The sequence below is a fragment of the Vigna angularis genome, chromosome 5 (assembly GCF_016808095.1).
Source record: "Vigna angularis cultivar LongXiaoDou No.4 chromosome 5, ASM1680809v1, whole genome shotgun sequence".
In the NCBI taxonomy this organism is placed as follows: Eukaryota; Viridiplantae; Streptophyta; class Magnoliopsida; order Fabales; family Fabaceae; genus Vigna; species Vigna angularis.
The window spans coordinates 13443686-13462395 of record NC_068974.1 but is presented as its reverse complement, the minus strand read 5'-3'; the positions used below and the strand labels follow the sequence as shown (position 1 = coordinate 13462395).

At 36.8% G+C, this 18710-nt stretch overlaps 1 pseudogene; it reads left to right on the top strand.

The window, feature by feature from the left end:
- Nucleotides 1–2531: 2531 nt before the first annotated feature.
- LOC128196641 (transcription termination factor MTERF15, mitochondrial-like) lies at nucleotides 2532–3574 on the top strand (annotated as a pseudogene).
- The last annotated feature ends 15136 nt before the right edge of the window (nucleotides 3575–18710 follow it).

The window sequence follows — 18710 nt, the reverse complement described above, 5'->3', positions numbered from 1 at the left end:
TAAAACGAATACTTTGATCATGGAAGAGAATAATTCAAGCTCTTCATCAAGCACAACATCAAGTATGGGTGATTCTGATGAGCAAGCATATATCTGTTTAGTAGTGAACGATGACGCTGGAAGCCAAGTAAGTACCTCTAGCGATTCTGATGATTCTGATCATATTGATGAAGATGAATTACATGAAATTTATGCTGCTTTAATAGTAGAATCTGAAAAATTAGATAAAGCCCATCAGAAATTGAAAAAGGATTTCAAAAATTTAAAATTAAATTTTGAAAATATTTCTGAACATAATATAAATTTGAAATCAGACTTTGAAAATATTCTTGAAGAAAATAAGAATTTAAAATTAAATTTGGAAAATATTTTTGAAGAAAATAAAGATTTGAAAAATAAAGTTTTAATTTATGAAAAAGGTAAATTTACTAGTAGTGATAAATGTGCATCTTGTGTTAATCATAAGAAACTACTAGATGAAACAACCTCAGGAGAATGTAGTAAAACTAATGAAAATAAGGTTGTTAAAAATAAGTATGTTCCTAGAATTAAAAATAAACATAATCATAGAACCCGTAGAACTTGGGTAGAAAAAGGAACAACTTATAGGAACACAAATGTTGTATCATGCTTTTATTGTATGAAAAAGGGTCATACATCAAACAAATGTAAAATTAAGCATTATGGTGTTCCAAGTGGTAGATATATTTGGGTTGTAAAATGATTTCAAATTTTCAAACTAACCCAAAGGACCCATACAAGTAGTTGGGTACCTATTGTTTAAAATTTAGAATTTCTTTAAAACAATATTTAAGAAATTTTTTAAAAAAAAAAAATTTGTCTTTGTTCTAAATATTTGAAAAGAAGAATTAAGAAATTTTTATTCCAAGGTAGATGGAACTATTCTAATATACAAAGCATATATAGTTTTCAATTAAAAAAAAAAAATTTATGTGTGCATGTTGTCTTTGATGAAATTGTAGACCTTGAGGCAAAACCTCTTGAGTCAGTTGAATTACATGCAGGCAATGACGAAGATTTTTAGAAGACAACAAATGAAGCAAAGATTGATGACAATCCTCAAGATGAAGATCTCAACAATGTTTTATAACCTCTTTCTCCTAAAAATATTTGCTTTAAATATCCTATTATTCATGTTTGAATGAATCTTTAAATTTGAAATATTTTTAGCTCATATGCATACATGCTTTTATTAAGGGGGAGTATTATCTTAGGAGGAGAACATCAAACACAACTTTTTAATTATGATCAAAAAGGGGGAGAAAATGTTTAAAGCTTATTTGCCTATTTGTGTTATTTGTGCTTATTCACTAATGCACTCTTTCTTCCATAAGTTGTGTTTTAAATACAGATTATTACCAAAAGCTTTAAATCAAGGAGTTTTTGATCATCATCAAAAAGGGGGAGATTGTTAGCAAAATGATGAAGATGAAGTTTTGATGATGTCCAAATCAAGTCAAGAAGAAATCAAGATTCAAGATGTTATGAAGACTTGTATTGCTATGGAAAGCTTTTGTAATACTCTTAGAAATATGTATAGGACTTAGATTAGAAAAAGAAAAGTGTTTTGTAAAATTACTATAGTAAATCATTGCAACAAAACACTATAGTACTATTCACATGAATAGTAACAATATTCACGTGAATAGTGATGGTTAACGGTAAGAGTATCGCACTTAACACGGACGTGGGAGAAACTAGTCGTTGAAGAAACTAGCCGTTTATGACTATTGAAGAAACTAGCCGTTTATGACCGTTGGACAAACTAGCCGTTTATGACCGTTGGACAAACTAGCCGTTTATGGCCGTTGGAGAAACTAGCCGTTAAGTTTGTCTTTTAGTAAATGGAAGAGCCTTTGGATGAGTCTATAAATAGACTCTCATTTCCTCTCAAGAAGAACATCCAGAGACACAGAGACTCTTCCCTTGTGCTCAAATACTCTGAAACTCTTGAGAATTGTGTGCTCTTGCTCAGCTAAGGAAACTCTGTCTGTAGAGTTGGTGAAATACTGCTACGGTGATAGAGGAATAGCTGGTTCATCCTTGGTGTATCTAAGGAAGTGTTTGGAAGAGGAATTCATCCTTCGTGAAGTATTCGGAGGAAGTGTTTCATCCTTTGTGAAGATTCAAAGGAGGTGTTGTTTCATCTCTTGTGGCTTCAAGAGAGGTGTTTTCTAAACTTTTACAAATTGTATCTGTGTGATTGTAGTTTGTAATAGTTTTGTGATTAGTGAAGTGTTTATCTTGTTTTGAGATAAGCGACTGGACGTAGGATTGGTAAGATCCGAACCAGGATAAAATCATCTGTGCAAATTTCTCTCAAACCTTACTCTACTTTATTGTCTTTATTATCTGCTAAGTAAGTTTAATTGAGTAGAAATTTTTAAGGCACACGATTTTAGTAAGAACCAATTCACCCCCCCTCTTGGTTTGTTATCCCACGCTAACCATTTCGCTGCAGCCGCTCTGACATCCCTTAACTTCATCATTCCCTCACCACCCTTTTTTCTATCTACATCCCCCAAAACCACCTTGTTTCCCTCCTCACTACCAATCCGTCCGTTCTCCACCATTCCTTCCACCACACCCTCCAATCCTGTCTCCCCCATCTCTAAACGTGCTTCCCCATACTCTACCCTTCCACCCTCCTCAACCTCCTCCTCTCTTCCACAAAGTTACATCTCGACCAGCTCCAACTCTCACCCAAGCTCAACGCGCTTAAAAGTAATGTCGCGTTTTCCGACGCTACCGTGCCCAACATTCTGGAAGGGTTCCCCGATGTGGTTGTCACGGGCAAGAACGAAATCACGAGCGTGATAGATTTTTCTCACGGGGTTCGGAATTCCCCAGGACGAGATTGATCTCATTGTCCGTTCGGTGTTGAGCAGAGGCTGCTGCCGTTGTTTCGGGAAATCAAGGAGCTAGGGTTTTCCAATCGTGAGATGAGGAGAGAGATCTCGCTGGACCTGAGGATTCTGGGGATGGAAATTGGAGAGCTTACATGGTGTTTGAGACTGATAGAGAGTTTGAAATGCAGAGAAAGTATCAGAGAGGGTTATAGGTTCGGGTCTGATGAGAGTGTGTTTTGAGGTGAAATTAAGAGTGGATTGTTTGTGTGGGTATGGTTTGACTCGAACGGATGCTCTGAAGGTTATTTGGAAGGAGCCTAGGGATTTGTTACGGGGTTGGGGATGTTGCAAGGAAAGTTGAGTTTCTGGTGGAGAGGATGAAATGTAGTGTGGAGTGTTTGGCTAAGGTGCCTAAATACTTGGGTGTGAGTTTTGAGAAGTAGATTGTGGCCAAGTATAGTGTGGTGGAGTGTTTGAGGAGGAAGGGTGCTATTGGGTTTGAGTTTGGGTTGAAGGATTTGGTTATGCCTTCTAGGCTTAGGTTCTATAATCTTTATGTGAAGCCATACCCGGAGTGTGAAAAGATTTATGGAAGGTTTTCTGGATGTGGTGTTCAAGTTAAGACAAAGCATCTTGCGGGACTATGGAAACGTTTTAAACTGCGTAAAGACGCACTGCTTCGGTTTAAAGGGACCGAGGCATAAAGTCTTGCCAAAAAAAAAAAAAAAATTCTACTGCTTCGGCTAAATTTGAACCGAGCAAAATTCTACTATTTTATGCCTCGGTTCTAAACCAAGGAAAAAAATCTACCACTTTTTACCGCGCCTGGATATGTCTTGGTTCAAGAACCGTTGCCTATGAGCAAAAATAACCGCTGTCGTTTCTCCTAACTCCACTAGTGTATGGATGCTTTATAATCAAAACCCAAATGCACAATGCAGTTTTCACAGAACATTTCAGATGATGTATAAGCATGTGACAATATTGTATCATATCAGAAATTGTGCAAACACATCAATGAAGCATAGATACAATATCAATCAACAATCTCAATATAACCTCTTAAGCATTTCAATCAATCAAAGAACAAAGATATATTGAATAAGAAACAATTAATAATATGTGATCAATAAACAGAATAGCAGAATTCCAAATCATGAAATTTATAACCCCTGTTAAACAGTAATCGATTGATCCCCAGTTGCAATCGACTTCATTGCTTTCCATTTGAGTTAATCTCCAGTTGTTCATCTAGAAGCAATGTTCCTGCAAAACCTTTCAAGATCTTTTCTAGATCAAGCATTTTAGAATTATTGTAATGCAAGAATTATTACAGGTATAATGTGTGTGTGTAAATGTATGAATGTAATGATAAACAGTAAAGCAATCAACTTCATACATAACATAATTGACTTTAATCAGATTAAGTCACGTTTATAGTACTGATTTATGATAAACAAAATATTTGATTTCATTAATATTGATCTGTAATTACAATCAGATAACCAAAACACAATATGGCATAAGAAGCCAACTTCAAACTAACACGAAAAACATTAAGCAAGTATCTAGAAACACACAACCTAAACACAAGACAATCAAAATGTACGACACTATACTGTAAACACAAGACCCCTATTTTATTTCAGATGACTCTACAATCTTTTCTTCAGCACTATTCTTTCCACTTTCAGAATCATCAATAGAAGTATCTCCAAAAGCATTTATTCTCAGTGCATAGTCCATCTTCCAATGCAGCTCAGTGAATGATCTTTGAAGCATCATCATTTTCTCGTCAAGTCTTTTGAATCTTTTATCCACAAATTCTTCAAATCTTGTTTAAGGCCAAAATTCATATCTTGATGAATTAATATTTACAGGATTCATTTCATCAGTACCAGGAATGTACTCATCCTTGAATATCCACCCTTCCTAAGAACAACTCTTCTAAAACATTTTTCTTATTACAGCAAATTGTTCTTTCATGTGTGATATCCACATTCTGTATTCTCAAAATTTTACTTATGAACACTCCATATGGTATATGATACTCCTTTTGTTTTGCAAACTTTAACATATAATCACTTATCACCAAAGACCAATAAGTTTCAGTACTAGTTTGCAATGCATAAAGCAGGTACACATGTTCATCATTCAGTATGGATCGATCCTTACCCCTTGGAAGTAGAATCCAGGTGATCATGCATGCGCATAAGCATTCATCATTGCGTAAATTCTTAGTATCAAAGGATTCATATTTCCCTACCATGTCAGGATTTTTCAAGAAGTTATTGTAGATATCAGTTTTGTAGAATCCTGGTATCCCCTTATGTGCATTCAGTCCTTCTTGTTGAAATCCCGCTACATACTTCCAGATGGAATAATCAATACTCATCTTCACACCCTTTACTCTAGACATGAGACAATTTTCCTTCGTTTTCAAATTAGAGTAGAATACCTTCACAAGGTTTAGATAATAGTCCCCTTGAAGTTCAACAAATTTTGTCAAGGCAACTTTCTCCAATCATTCTTGAAATAAGAAGCCTTCACTGCGGAAAAACGAAATACTTAAACACTTGTGTCTGATCACTTCTTGGTACTCCGATTGGCATATGAAATCAGTGCGTTGATCATCATCATTGAACCACCCAAAAGGGTCAGCTTTTCTTCTAGAAGATGCATAGCGCTTCCCTGGTCGTGAAGATGAAGCAGCCATCTTGCAAAACTTTGTATAGAATGTAGAGTCTCTTTAACAGAAACAAGGGATTTGTGTAGCTTGTGTGAAACAGACTCAAGACAAGCATACATATATAAAGGCGCGAACTAGGATATGCTCAACTAGACTCATTCAAATTTTCAAACAAAGAAAGCCTATGACAGAGATATCTAGTTGATTTCATTAATTGTAAAGTTAACTTCTGTATGACAGAAGGTTTTCACAAAACGGAAACACACATACAGTAACATGTAATCGACTATGTACTTAATCCAATCGATTAAAAGTCGTAAAAAATGATTTTCACAGAAAACAATCTCAATCAAACAAACATCAATTATACATTCAATAAGTATTCATTCAAAAAAATATCATGCATGATGCAGTGAGATAATAATTGTTACCACTTGTAGATACTCAAGAACTTTGATATCATCCAGTTAGTTCATCCTTGATTTGTGCACTACTATAGTAGCCTCTGCTATCCTGCAAAACAATTAAAATGTTTCGATGCTGGTACCCATTTGAATTTGGTTCTTTGCTTGTCAGTTGAAGACAGATGTTCCTTAGGAATCCATCTATATAAACCTTTAGGAACTTCAACCTTTCTATATAACAGTTTCTAACATTATGTTTAAGGTTGTTACAATAGTAACATGCATGTGTGACAGGTTTGCTTAAATCAACAAATTTCTTTGAATTTGTCCTATTAGATTGAGCTTTGTAACAATACCTTGTCTATATACTACTCTGCTCGAGGACCTTAAAACAATATTCAGATTATCTCTAACCTGTGTAAACTTAGCTAGCTTGCTAGTTAAGTAATCAATTTGCTCTAAATGTGCAGGGCATTTTTCACAGTTCTTTTCTACTGTTATAGTCTCAGTAATCACAGTTTTAGCATATTCTAAAGTAGCATCTAATTCCTTTTAAAGTTTTTCATTATCATCAATCAGATTATTAATCCTATACTTATAGTATTTTCTTTCAGAGTTTAATCGATTGACCTTATATTGCAATCGCATGGCTTTAGCATGGATCTCTTGAAATGCGTCAAGCAGTATGTCGTATTTGACCTCAATTGGCTCATTCTTGAACTCTCCATCACTATCACAGTCATTTAGTCCCGAGCCAACCATGAAGCATATATTTGATTCTTCTTCGCGATCACAATCTTCATCACTTGAAGAGTCTGAGTCACTGTTCTCCCAAGCGATGTACACGCTTTTCTGCTTTATGTTCTTGTCTTCAGGAAATTTCCTACTTGCTCTTTGCTTCAATTTCAGGTCAAGGTGATGAGTCAATATTTTCTTCATTTCACTTAGCTTATTGTGCTAGATTTATTCAGGGAATTGAGCTAGAATGTCCAGTATTTTCCCACTTTCACTAATTGTGCGTAATTTGACCAGAAATTCTTATTTTAATTAATTTGAATTATCTGGGGATAATTATTTGATTTATTAATTACAGGTAAATTTTGGAAATAATATTTAGGACGAAAAGGTTTTTGGTTTCTTTATTGGCTGCAAGTAGAGACGTCGAGGGGTGCTTGGGCAGCATCCGTCCAACACTTTATTCAAATGGGATGCACACGTGGAGGCTCAGTTTACTTTTCGGCTTGGATGTGCTTCAGAGAAAAGGTGGTGCAACAAGAAATAATTGGGGAGCTGTGTGCTTAATTTATTAGAAAGAAGAGGGGTCACGACCCACACTTGGAACCACGCGTCCAGGAGCTTCCTCTCGGTGCAGCACACATCCATGTTCACGGTCCACAGCAGCAGCGTCACATGGGTGCAAAAAGAGAACGCATCCAACACCGCCCACATCTTTATTTTTCCAGCAAGGGGCAGCCACGTTAGTACCGGGGATGGCATCCAGCATTTTCCAACAACACGGGCCACACTTCCAAGCACGAGCCAGCAAGAAGTGTTGACACAGAGAGCAGAAGTGGCAAAAAGAAGAAGCAGAACAGCGTCCAGAAATCCAGCGTCCAAGCAGCTCACGGTCTTGCATAGGAGAAGAGAGCCCAATGATGATTAGAAGTGAAGGTGTTGAACGTCCATGTGCACGAGAAGCATCCAACAACGTAAGGAGGTGCGTGGTCCAGCAAAGAAGTGAAGACGTGGTGCATGGGAAAACAATTCACGCATCCACACAAGCTGGGTCCAGTAGGAGCAGATTGGTCACGCTTCCAGGCAGCAAATTGAAGAGGTGCACCCAGCACATTAACGCCCAACAAAAGCAAAGTCATGGAGAGCAAAAAGAAGTTATGATGCGTTTAGCAAAGAGGAGCAACTTCGTATCCGGAGGTGAATGGTAGCAGCAGGGGTGCAGAAGAGAAAGAAAAAAGGAAGAACGGAGATTGAGAATGGAGGGTTACGGCTAGGGATTCTTTTTTCTTTTTCTTTGCATTGAGCTATTGTCCAGCATGTTGTGAGCAGTCGCCACTTACATTAATCTCGGCTTTTGAACGTTTGCACAGGAGAGGATGATGGTTAAGATAGGAAGTTGAGCTCCAGCTGCCACATCTGTTAGACTTTGCTTTGGAATGTGGTCGAGGGAGCTTTTATGTTTTGCTTAGAAGAATGTAGGAGGAGAGAATAGGAGCTGGAACCCGTGAGGTAGAAAGAAAGAAGCGCGAAAGTAGAAGGAAGTGTGCTAACACATTGAACGGTGTTGGCTGGAAGAGTCATGGAGATGAAATGAGAAGTAGATTAGGTGGGACTAGGAGTTGTCACGTTCAGAGGGCAGCACGAAAGCTTTCATTTTTCTTTCTTTCACTGTTAACATTTATTTAGTGCCATTTCCTTGATGAATTAATGCTTAGTTTAATTGTTGTTGCATTTTTATTTTATTCAAACACATTTGCCTTCAAGTTGTTCGATTCGGTTTATTTTTGGAGCTGCATAGTGATTTTATTAGGGGGAATTCATTTTCCTTTCTTTCAGAAAAAGTGACGTTTTAAATTTTAGGACATGTTAGGTTTTTATTTACTTATTGCTAATTTCGTTTTAGAGGTTTCTTTGGGTTTTAATTGGAGAAATAGGAAAATCACACACGGTGGCATTTAAAAAGGATTGACGTATTTTTAGTTAAGTGTTTTTATATTAATATGTTGCATTTCACTTGTTATCTTGTTTTAAGGTGTTGTTTCAATTTCGGTTTTCTTTTACTGATGCTTCTACTTTTCAGTTTAATGTTTTCATTTACTTTAATGTTTCCAATTGTATTCAGTTGTGTTTAATTCTCATTTTTAATTTCGTTTTTTGCATTCACAAAACTCTTCACCAACCCCGCACTTCGTGTTTGATCTGAGACTCGAACCACAATTTGGTCCTTGAGAGACGACCTAGGAGTCACATCCTAGCACTATACTGCATTATTAATGCACATCAAATTTGATGGGCCGCGACAGCCCGCATCAAAATTTGGCGCCACTGTTGGGGACCAAAGGTTCAGTCTTAGGTTTTGGTTGTGTTAGTTGTGTTTTGTCTTGTGTTGAGATGTGATGTTCTGTTTTTGTATACGTGCCGTATGTGTTTTTTCTGTTAAATAAAAAAAATGTGTTGTGTTTTAGTCGTTTTGTAATTTTTAGTATTTTTATTTTTCCATGTCTACCTATTCTGATTATGTGAATACTGCATATTCTGTCTGTGCCTATGACAATGATTCTCCTTCTACATCTAACTCTGAGTATAGTACTCATGTTTATTCTGCTGATTTTTATAATGAGAACAATATAGCTCATCCTCAAACTTCTGAGAGCTCCCTTTGGGAGCCGGTTCCACCTAATGAGGATGGTGATCATTTAGTTCTCACCACTGGACTGATAAATTTGCTGCCCGAGTTTCACGGTCTTGTAGATGAATGCCCACATGAACATTTGGATAGGTTTTATCAAATTTGCCCTTTAATGAAACTTCCAAATGTCCCGGATAATCTAGTTTTCTTAAGGGCATTCCCGCACTCATTAGAAGGAGCAACAAAAGATTGGAAAGACTTTCCTCCTCCAGGATCAGTTACTAGATGGGAAGATCTTGAGCATAAATTTCTGAGCAAATTCTCCCATGTGCAAGATGGATACATCAACGGTCCTGGATGGAATGACCCTACCTTGGGATGGTATAATGCTCCACAGCATCAGTATCAAGAACCACCATTCCAGATACTTTTATGCCTCCGCCAGTCCAGCAATACGAGAATCAGTAGTATGGTGATCCTGCCCAAATAGCTCCTCAACTTCTACTTCTGAGCCTAAATTGGAGAAGCTACTGAAGCAGATGACAGTGCAAAATATTCAGTTTCAGCAAGAAACCATGAAGTTTCATCACGAAACACAAGCTGTCATTCAGAGTTTGAATGATCAGATCGGGCAGATGGCTATTCAGCTCAATCAGGAACAGTCTCATGATTTAGAGGAATCATCATTTCAGACTATTCAGATTCCTGATGATGATAGTGTCATCCACACAGTAGAGGGGGAGTAGAGTCATGAGCTTACGATTGTGCCACCTACTTTCCCACCCTCCTATGGCCCCACTCTTGCACATAAGGAGACTGATGAAGATTTTGAGGACCAGGCAGGTATAAGCAATAATTTTGAGTCAGGTAGACCATTTTCATCTTCCACTACATTTCCAATCTTTAGGGAAGTGGAGGTAAACATACCTCAAATTGATTATTCTGTTGATGATTATGCTATTGATGATTATACTGTTGAGGGGTATGTTGATGATTATATTGTTGATGAGCATGTTTTTAATTTCCCCTCTTTGCATGATGAGAATCACTTTTTGCTATCACATTCGAATGTTTATTCTCCATGCATTGAACATGAATCTGAGTTTGTGTTTGATATTGTTTCTGAATTTGAAATTGATTCATGTTCTGAGGATGTATTTGAGGCTCAATATGATGAATTGGGATTGGGTGTTATACCCCTGCATGTAATTTCTGTAGAGACACATTGCACTAACCATGTTGTAGGAGGTACACATGAATTTGACCAACATGCACCCACGCTGGAAGACAAAGGTGCCAGTATACATAACAGTTCGAAGATCAATAGGTACCAGTTGAACCTGCTCATCAACAATCACTTTTTAGATCCAGCTATGGAAGACATTTCCCTGCTAGATCAAATTTAGAGGATGAAGCAGTTCGTCCTCAAAACTTCCGTGCTGGATCATGTAGTGGAAGACATCTCCCTGATATAGTCCAAAATTGGCAACTTCCACCATAACCCAGGGGAGTTTTCTTTTTCCTTCTTCCCCGTTTTCCTACTTTTATTGCACTTGTCCATGATCTGTTTACTGTTTTGATTGCTGATCTTATGCTTAGAACACATTGAGGACACTGTGTAGTTTAAGTGTGGTGTATTGGGGGAGATTCTGATTTTTTTCTTTGTTAGTTTTTGTTTTCTGTATTAAATTTTTTCTGTTTTAAGTTGTTTTTATCGTAACTTATGTACAGTTTTACATGTTCTCTTGATTTCTGGATTTTGGTTAAAGTTGTAGACTCATCTTTCACTTCATTTGACTGATACTTATGGCTTGAAATCTTTGGTTTTCTTTGCGTGGAAAGATGATTATGATATTTCAGAGGTTGATTGATTGTGACAGAAAATACCCTATGCGAGATTTGAGCCACTTTATTTCTTTTTTGTGTGTGATATGTCTCTTGATTGCTTGCGCATATGCCTTGGCTTGACTCTTGTTGTTAACTCTTGATTGATATGCGTGTTTAGACGTGATAAAGGCATTTTTCTTCTTGAGCCTCTCTAGCCAAATAAGCTAACCTTGTTCTGATTCTTTGAAAACCCTTTTTGAGCCTATTCTTTCCTCATTTCTTTGTTTTGAAGCTCATACACTAGCCTTAAGTGAAAAACCATGATTACCTTAACCTTAGGGAATTTTGGAGCTTTGGAAGTGTTTTGGGAACAAGTGTGGCCTCCTTAGGGATTCTTATGAGTTGGCTAGTTGGTTCCTCTTCTTGTTTTGTTTTTGTAAATATATGTGTATCTTGTCTTTTACAGTTTTGTTTTGAAAAGAGAGAAAAGAAAAGAGAAAAAAATAAAAAATAAAAATAGAAAAAAAAATGAATGAAAAAAAATGTGAATAAGGGAGTCAAGAAGAGGATTGAATTAGAGGTCTGGGTGTGATTTTACTGTGTTTACACTTGTTCCCCATTGCTCCTCTATTTCTTTTGGTTTGTAACTTGTCATCCATATTTTATCCTCCCTTATCCTTGGCCCCATTACAACCATGAAAAGACCTTTTGATTTGAACATGCATATGTTTTGAGTGTTGATATTAGAGGCTTGCCAAGTTTGTTGTTGTTTGCTTTCTTGAGGGCATTGTGTTGAAATTCTTCACCTTATACACTTGAGAGAAACACTGATAGTGCATCTGTGAGGTTTTGTTACTTTTGATTCACCTCTTGAGCTGATTGATTATTTTACCGTGTTTGAAATGCTTGGATGATTTCATGAGTATCCGCTTTCCTTGATTCTGTGTTGGATATTATCTACTACTTTTCTCTGTCCAGATTCCTTGAGGACTGTGTAATTTTGTTTGTTTCCTTGTTAGTTTTTGTTTTCTGTGCGTTGAGGGCGCCTAGGCGTGAATCGGTGCTCGAAGGTTGGCATTCAGCGTCCTTGAAAGCACACCCAGGCATGGGTGCGAGAATTCCAGCGCTGAGGGCCCTAGAAAAGGGAGCCCAAGCGTGGTTGTGAAACATCCAACGCTGAGGGCCCAGAAAAGGGTGCCTAAGCATCCTACGACCTTCAACAACCTTCTCTTTTGGTGCTCTTTCTATCCTTTTTGTGTTCCAACTTCTTGAGATTTTAATTCCTTTTCCAATTCATCCCAATTTTCTACAAAACCAAGGGAATTTAGTGATAAAATCCTCAAGTATAAGCTCAAGTCTTTTATTCATCAAAATAATTGGAAAGGAATAGAACTAGCAAGTTTCTAAGTCAACAAGGATTGATTTAGTATAAAAATTGCATATCAGATCAGCCTTAGATACATGGTCAAATGATGGAGTAAGGATAGAGATACGATCATGTGTTAGTACTCCAAGGTAAGACCTAAAAACATCTACATTTGGTCCAAATGCTACTCTGGTGACCACGTCAAATGACAGGTGTCCTCTCACCTGTATTTCTTCTAAGTATAAGTTGTCTTAATCTCGTCGCTCCTTTGGTGGGTCTAGATGGAACGACTTCATACCCTAATGAATGTGGTTCCTCAGCCATATATTTGTCACAATAAATAAGATGAAAGATTAATAAAAGACTTATAAAATAACATATATTGTCTAACAAAAGCCATACATTTTTACACAAATATGAAATTCATACATAATCATATGGATTGGTCATATGTATATTCCCTCATTGTGATCTTCCCGAATTGCATGTACAACATCAACTAGAGGGTCATCATCCAAATTTATTGTTGTTTTAAATGGATGGTTGTCAACAATATGAAGATTACTTATATTTGTCTTTTTTATCATCAATTTGTCTTTTTCCGTTAAGAGTGACATACCAATGGTCAGACGTAGGATCTTTGACATAAAAAACCTGACTTGCTTGATATGCCATGATAAAGGGTTCGCCTCCATAACCAACCTTTCGAAAATCAACTAGTGTTATACCAAGTTCATCTATTTTGACACCTCTCTTATTGTCAATCCACTTACATTTGAAGAGTGCAACAAAAAACTTACTGTAATCAACCTCCCATATCTCTTCTATTTTACCATAATATCTCATTGATCCAACTACAGGATTTTGATCTTTGGATGTGGAAAATTGTAGGGACTCAGCTTCTAGACTGATGCCACTATTTTGTATCGTGCTTTTATCATCCAAAGTCTTTGTATAGAATGTGAAATTATTAATTTCATAGCCTTTACAACTTACAACATCAAAATTTAAACCATTTTCTAGCCACAACAAAGTCTCAAAAGACCCTGATTCTTTCAAAACTTCATATTTGAACCAGGACAAGAATGTTCCGTTACGCTCCATCAACTGTCATTTCTCTTATTGTCTTGGATACTTGTCCTTTACAACGACTTTGTATGCTTGGAAAAATGGGATCACCTCATATGTGTTGTTTAATATGTACAAATGTGCTTGCATCAACTCTTCACAACTTTTCGTCATCACATTCACACCTCATATGCTTTTACTTCTAGAACATCGATTCAACCATGATGTCCGAGGAATTCCTATCGGATTTGCTTTAGTCATATAATCACAGCAAAACTCGATACTTTCTTCAGCAATATACCTTTCAGTCATTGAACCTTCTAGACGATATTGATTTTTGACGTACCCTTTCAAAATCTTCATATAACGCTCAATATGATACACCCATCTTAAGTATAGTGGTCCATACAACTTGATTTCTCTGACCAAATGAACAATTAAATACACCATGATGTCAAAAAAGGATGGAGGGAAAAAAATTTCTAGCTGACACAAGATGATAATAATGTCGCCTTGAAGTTCATCTAACTTTGTAGGATCGATGACTTTACTACAAATTAACGAGAAAAATGAGCACAATCGAGTTATGGTCCGCCTAAATTTTTTGGGCAAAATTCCACGAATTGCCACTGGTAACAATTGTTCCATTAAGACGTGACAATCGTGAGACTTTAGTCCAACAAGCGTTAAGTCTTGCATTGACACTAAGATCTTGGTATTTGAAGAGTATCCTTGTGGTGCCTTGATACTCTTTAAACAAAGGCAAAAACTTATCTTCTATTGTCTGGACATTGCGTAACATACAGGGGACAAATCAATATGTTTATCAATCTCTTTTGCTACCAACTCTTCTCGGATCTTCATGTTAACCAAATTCAAACGAGCATTCACTCCATCTTTTGTTTTTGCTTGAATGTTGAGTAGTGTACCAATCAATCTATCACACACATTCTTCTCTACATGCATTACATTTATGCAATGTCTAACATATAACTTTCACCAATATGGAAGATCAAACAATATTGATTTCTTCTTCCAAGGGGTCGTTACAGATGACTTCTTGGACGTTTTCCCAAATACATGATGCACTTTATTAACTTTTAACGGACTTCAAGGCTAGTAAGTGGAATTGGTGCATCATCTTTCTCTTGTTGTCCATTGAATGTCTTTTTAACCTTCGATATGGATGATTAGGTTGTAAAAATCTTCGATGACACATATACATTGTCTTCCTTCCCTGTTTTAATTGCTGAGCTGTAGTGTTTTCTACACATATAGGACATGCTTTATGACCCTTCACACTGTACCCCGACAAATTACCGTAAGCTGGGAAGTCATTAATGGTGCAAAATAACATGACATTCATCATGAAAGTTTCAGAAGTGTTGAGAGGGTCGCACCTCCCACAAAAGTTGATTGCACGAAATTAATGCAGTATAGACTAGGAAGTGACTCCTAGGTCGTCTCTCAAGGACCAATTTGGGTTCAGTCTTAGATTTAACACGAATGGGGGGTTTGATAGTGTTTTGGTGTGGAAAAATAAAATAGCAGTGCAGAAAAACGAAAATGCAGTAAATATTGAAAATATAGTAAATAGTAGAAAACGAAAGACAATAAATTTAGAGGATGGTAAAAACGAAATTTAACTTTTTCTGAAAACGTAAATCAACGGGTATAGTGAAAATAAAAATTGAGAAACAGCTTAATAACGTTTTGAGAATGTAAATTGAAAACAAAATTCTGACAAAATTAAAATGCTCAACTGAATTTTATAGCAGAACAGAATTGGAATTAAAACGCAGAATTGAAATTGTAATCAACGAAATGCAATACATGGAACATGCAATTGAAATCAAACACAAAACCTCCAGAGGGGAGGAGAAAACCAAAGCCAGAACGTAAACTTTGCACTCTTAACTCCTACTCCTAATCTAATGAGTCTTCTCTGCTTGCTGATGCTCTTTTATAGAGCAAACTCAGAACATCCTCCCGTGATCTCCTCCATTCAGCCTTTTTTGGTTTTGTCTTTGTCCCCCGTAGCTTCCTTCCTATTCTTGACTTTGTTCAAGGCAGCCCCTAAATTCCTTCCTGATTTTACGTTTTTGTGCTTTTGTCTTCAATTAGCAGCCTTGTTTTTTTATGCAATGTCTTCCCCTAGTTTGCTCCTAGCCGTGCCAAAGTCAAGAAGATAGGGCCCTTCATTTTCCACCTCAGCTTGTCTTCTTCTTCAATTTTTTTTCAGCACACTTCTTCTTCTACTCATGGTAGCACAAGCTTGAATCCGAGACACTTCCTCATCCAGCTGGACCGTGAACACTTTCTCCATTCCAAGGTAATCAACTCTTCTTCCTTTCCATTTCCGGCCTCTCTTCACGCAGTTGCATGCTTTTCTTTTCTGGATGTGTTGTTGCATCTCCTCTTTTGGACCAGCTGCTGCCATGCTTCTCAAAGAAACCGTGAGTTCCTCCTTCATTCCAAGGTGGCTACTGCTGGATGGAAGAAAGTGTGGTGTGTTTCCTTTCTTCCAAGGCCGTGTATTGGCTTTCTTGTGCACTCCAAAACTTCTTTTATTTTGCATTGAGAGGTGTGTGATTGTTGGACGTCTGATGTGCTTCTCACGTGGGCCGTGGTGCTTTCATCAAATACTAGGTGCTCTTTCCCCAAGACCAAGGCCGTGACCACCTTCATATCTCATTCTTCAAATGAAAAGGAGAAGCTTTGAAGCATTCTCTCCCATGTGGGCCGTGATGTGCATGTAGAATGTGCTTTTAAAATGGAATGCACCGTGAATGTATTATGGGTGAAACAAATCTTCACATCTCTTCAAACCAAAGTGCACAACTTTTGTGTGGGGCCTTGATACCACTTTAAGAAAATTCAGTACATGTTGGAGCTCTTCCCTTGTATGGACGTGAACTTTATAGGTGGTGGCTCCCACTCTTCATTTGCTTCTCCATTTGGATGCTTTCACAATTGTTAAAACCGTGAGCTGCACTTAAGTGGTGGCCAATTCTAATTTAAACACAAGCCGTGATGTTTAGTGAAAAAGATTATTTTCTAAGTGGTGAATGACCCCTTTGGCCGTGAGCTTCACTTTTATTCCAACTTATGCTTTGGCTTGCCAAAATGAATTTTGAATGGGCTCATGAATGAATAATTGATCTAGTGGAGCTGCTGCCTTTGTGCTATTAAAATGCAAATTGAATTAGTGAGCATTGTCCAATGATCAATTCTAGCCACCACAAGTATCAAACAACAAGCAAAGAATGCAAACAAATTAGAAGTCACTCAAACAGTAAGTACTAGACTGACATAGGGAAGTAAAAAAAATACTGGGAACAACACATAATGAATTTGAACAAAATAAAAACTATACGTGAAAATAGACATCTAGACGAAACTATGAAAAAAATTTGCATGGAAAACGAATAAGAATTGAATCCGAACGAAGACACACAAGTTGACACAACATTCACGCAGCACTATGCGAAAATTGAAATGGCTGAGATGCATTGGGCTCAATTGCCATTTCTCATTTACCCTTAAAATGTCCCATAATATTATCCAACAATTTCCCTAAAATAAGAATTTCTGATCAAATTAAGCACAATCAGTAAAAACGGGAAAATAGTAGACAATTAAGTACAATTTCCTAATTAATTTTAGTACAATAAACTAAGTGAAGTGAGGAAAATAATGATTCATCAAGAAGCAAAGGCATCAAATATTTCACTCCCACCAACCCACAACAACTTCAAGTCTTCAACTAGGAGCCTAAGATAAACATCTATGTCAACATTCACACCATCATGTACTTTCTTTTCATGCACAACCTAGGAGATAAATTATAAATTATCAGTATAACGGGCTAACAGCTGTGATTAAAACTTAAATTACCAAATGGGTTCATTCCATCAATAGCTAAACCAAACCTAAGATTTCTACATTCTTGACCAAATTGGGGGAATTCTTGTTCAATATTTTTCCATTCCTTTGAATCAGATGGATGCCGAAGCAGTCCATCAATGGTTCTCTCATCTGCATGCAATCTTAGGTTTTTAGCGTCTTTCGAATTCGCGAACAAACGCTTAAGTTTGGCCATGAGTAGAAGGTATCAAACTACTTTCAAAGAAGAACCACTTTTTTTTGTGTAACCACTATCTTCACTGTTGTTTTTAGACTTGTATCATGTTAACCCACATTTTGGACAGTTTGTCAAAACTTCATACTCATTCCTATATAATATGCAATCATTCAGACATGCATGTATCCATTTACATACTACACCCATCAGACAAAGCATTTTTTTTGCATCCCAATTACGAGTAGGTAATGTATTTCCATGTGGCAGCATTTCATTCAATAGCGACAACAATTCTGTAAAACTCTTATCAGTCCATCCATTGGTCGCCTTTAAATTCATGAGTTTTAACACCATTGACAACCGTGTGAATTTAGTTGAACCCACATATAAAGAAGTCTCTGCATTAGTGGACATCGTTTCATATACATGCGCTTGGGAAAGCTTCTACGCCAACATCGCGAATCATGTCGTCTAAGTTGTCTTCTTCTGGTTGATCTTCTATGGTGGAATCGAATACATTTTAAGTTGGAGAGACAGTTGCAAAGTCTATTAATTCGTCGTGCCATATCCATGTTATATAATGTTGTACGAAACCATCATAGATAAGATGTTCCCAAATATTGGTTGCGTTCATTTTCCTCCCATTCTAACAGTTGACATAGGGACATCTAAACTTGACTTCTTCATCACTTGTACTCGCATTACGTTGCGCGAACTGTATGAATTAATCCAATGTTGATCCGTACGCATATTTACTGAAATTGTTTACACAATTTCAATAATCTTGAATGATCACTTTTATCATTTTTGTATTCAAGGTCTGACCTTATCCCATTCAAGAAGATTCACTTTTTTTAGTTTATTAAACATATATATTTTAAACAATATATCTAAAATTTCACAAAAAGTTTTCAACATTTCGCATTGCTCTTCAAGTTACATGAAATGAAAGTGATTATAAATCACAATCAAATAAGCACCCGAAGATCAATACAAAACACAACTGCAAATTTTCATGAAATTTAAGACATGTATATT